The sequence below is a fragment of the Mixophyes fleayi genome, chromosome 5 (genome assembly GCF_038048845.1).
Source record: "Mixophyes fleayi isolate aMixFle1 chromosome 5, aMixFle1.hap1, whole genome shotgun sequence".
In the NCBI taxonomy this organism is placed as follows: Eukaryota; Metazoa; Chordata; class Amphibia; order Anura; family Limnodynastidae; genus Mixophyes; species Mixophyes fleayi.
The window spans coordinates 185,929,939-185,933,551 of record NC_134406.1 but is presented as its reverse complement, the minus strand read 5'-3'; the positions used below and the strand labels follow the sequence as shown (position 1 = coordinate 185,933,551).

The following is a 3,613-nucleotide window of genomic DNA, read 5'->3' as shown; positions in this document are numbered from 1 at the left end:
GCATTATAGCTCGTAGCTAGTGAAAGTGACAGGATGTGCAATCACTATACATAATGAGATAATTGAATTTAAGCCATTAAGTGCAAGGCACATACCAAACAGACAGATAAAGTCTTACTAGTCTAAAGTCTTACTAGAATATAAACTAATAAAAAAGTGGAAGTTGCTCAATCAATTTATAGGCTATAGCAGTTGCTATAGGGAATCATTATCCTAAAAGGAACAAATACACAGAGAGATCCCCCAGCACACTGCTATAGCCAACAGCAGATCTGCTAGAAAAAAAAATAGTAGACTTAGCAGCTTTAGAAAGGCAGCCACATACCCAATTGATGATTTCACATGATATCACATTTGAGAACTTATGACAATGTAAGGAAAAGGCTACATTGAATTAAATTAATACATGGAAATTTAAACAATGTTATGAAAAAAAGAATTAAATTTGGGTAGATATAGAAAATAAACCAGTAGCATTAAAAATGTTGTTGCTAGCTTTAGAAAGTGCTCATGGGTTAGTCTACATGCGAGCAGATAACAAGATTACAATTATTATATCTTGTTGGAATGCCAAGAAAATACTACAGTTGCTAAGTTTAAATGTGAAATATGTATAATTTGTCTTAAGAACAATGAAGGAAAGATAGTACCTACTAAGGTCAGATATTTGCCTAATATTACCTTTTCAGAGGTTACAAATTAGTTTATTAATTTTATTTAATTAAAAGGAACAAAAAGTTAAGAGGGTTACAGTATGTGTTAGTTGATATTGATACGTCTTGGTGGGATGAGGCCTAGTTAACTGCCTCAGACATAGCGCAACTTAATTGCTAAGAAGATTTTGCCAGAATTTGTATGTAAATGTAGTTCACCCATAGAGTGAACTCATTTCAGAGAAAAAGTGTTTCAAAGAATGTGTAATATGATGGGAATAGATTCAAAACTTTATACACTATATCATTCTTAAGCTTCAGATAAAATTAAAATAATAAATGGAGTAATTAAAGAATAACTAAGCTTACTAACTTCTTTAGTTTATCATGGTATTAGAATCACTTTTAAACATCTTCTCAATCTCTCTCCATATGAAGTGTTATTGGACTTCAGCCAAGATACGTTATTAATCCACAGACTTCAAGCTGCATCATGATCTTACTGTGCAATATGTCATACAGTTGTCTGAACAGTTGCAGAAGCTTCAGAAGGTCCAGAAGAACACTTGAACAAAGACATTCAACCAGAAGCAGCTCTTGGGCCTGCATACAGAAGAGACAAGTGAGATACTATTTTATGGTAAGAAATCTCTTACAGATTGATGGGATGGTCCTACTTAAGACAAGTTCTATAACGACTGATACTGCTGTAAAAGTTGCAAAAAAAAACATTGGGATCCATAGTTCCCATTGCAAACAGGTCAAAGATCCAAGCTTAAAGGAACCAAAGGACTCAGAACTGGACACAGATAAAGACACTGAGTTATGTTTAAAAGAACTCTTCAATCAAGATGGAAGTGATGATGTATAATCAGCTACAAGGTTATCGACTTATGACACAAAGAACCTTCAACCTTGTTGTCTGTCTTATAGGAACAATGATATTTGAAGCCTCAGCATGTTATTTATATATTTTGGAAAGGAATTGAGGAGAAGTTGGTAAGGTGATAGCCCATCTGAAATATTAGATGAGGATGATTTTAATAAGACCATTTCTGCTTCTTTTCTAAACAGGAAAACCAGAGAATTCAGAAATTGTAAAGGATTACCACCAATTCCAAAATGTATTTGTGAGTATTGTGGTACTCCACCAAAAGAAAGGTGGTTAAAATGGTGGTCTGATAATAATGAATATTGCTAGAGAGATTATCCAGTTGACCGATAGCATGTTATGTTAAGTGAAATGTGAGGAGTTACAAATTGTTGGGTGTGTACTAAAACTCATTAATTGAGTAAAAATATGCCAATGTTACCATTTCCAGTACCTTATGAAGAATGACACACATTAGTCCTGATATAATATGTAAAAAACAAAAGTGAGATCTTAGTGATTATGGTCGAATTGTTGAAAATATATATATAACTTGACTAAATCTCCGGTTATAGTTTTAGCACCTAACTGAATAAATTTATTTTATGTTTAATAAAGCAATAAATAAGGTTAAAGTTATAATACCTCAGATAAAGGACAGCAACAAGTATATACATTGCTGCTGTAAAACTATAAGTACTTAAAGTGTAAAAGTTAGCAAGAATAAGTATAATACAGTGGTTATAGTGCCCAAACCATATGGGCCAGAATGTAAAGACTCGTGTACGTTTGATGTAGACAGAGATTTAGAAATTACGTAAAATGAGAAAGCTAAATTAAAGATAGAACTTCAAACAGATGTAACTAAGTTTGAAAGATATGCCACCAAAGTACTAAAGAGTAAAATACGTACACCATGCACTTTGTATTAGTATAATTAACTTTTTAAGCATACACTACGAGAACCAGACTCAGGCGAAGAGAAAACGATACTAGATAAAAATGTCATGTGGGTATTATAATCTCAACCATGGTGTTAGAATATTGTGGTTCATTTCTTTTACCCGGAAACATTTACCGTATATACTCGTGTATAAGCTGAGTTTTTCAGCACCTTTTTGTATGCTGAAAAAGGCCACTCAGCTTATACATGGGTGAACTTACCTGGTGTCCGGTCCCTCGGCTGTTAACTTCTGCATATGCGTTCCAACAACAGGAAGTTCGGCATTTGGAACGCATACTTGCGTTCCAAATGCCGAACTTCTTGTTGTTGGAACGCATGCGGGGTAAGTAAAAAATCTCTCTCTCTCTGCGTCCTCGCCTTTCGTTTGTTCTGTCTAGACAATCCAAACTTTTTATCGGCGGTCTGAGCTTTGACATCAACGAGGGGAATCTGGAAGAGGTGTTCTGCAAATATGGTCTGATCACAGAGGTGGTTGTGGTAAAGGATCGGGAAACTAAGAGATCCAGGGAATTTGGCTTTGTTACGTATGAGAACCCAGAGGATGCCAAAGATGCCTTGCAGGCAATGAATGGAAAGTCTGTGGATGGACATCAGATTCGTGTGGATCAGGCTGGCAAGTCCTCCGGTGACAGGAGAGGAGGTTACAGAGGAGGCTAATCTGGAGGAAGAGGATTCTTCCGTGGTGGCAGAGGACGTGGTGGCGGTGACAGGGGCTATGGAAGCAGCAGGTTTGAGAGCAGGAGTGGAGGATATGGTGGCAGTGGTGGCTCAAGGGATTATTATGGAAGTGGCAGGAGTCAAGGAGGTTATAGTGATCGCTCAGGAGGGTCCTACAGAGACAACTATGATAGCTATGCTACACACAACGAGTAAAATACTTTTTTATATCTGTTTAAGTATCTCTACAGCCTCACTGGTAGTGACGGAACAGCTGTCCTAAAGGGTGTAAAGCTAATAACTTTTATATTGTTACTTTTAATGTTATGGTTTCATATTGTTAGATTTCTCACCCTACTATGTTTTGCTGTTCCATTGAGGCTTTTAAATTTGCGCTCTTTTCCACCCTAGGCTTATACTCGAGTCAATAAGTTTTCCCAGTTTTATGTGGTAAAATTAGGTGCCTCG

General features: G+C 36.3%; 1 pseudogene; it reads left to right on the top strand.

Moving 5' to 3' along the window:
* The first annotated feature begins 2,833 nt into the window (after window positions 1–2,833).
* LOC142159504 (cold-inducible RNA-binding protein B-like) lies at window positions 2,834–3,363 on the top strand (annotated as a pseudogene).
* The last annotated feature ends 250 nt before the right edge of the window (window positions 3,364–3,613 follow it).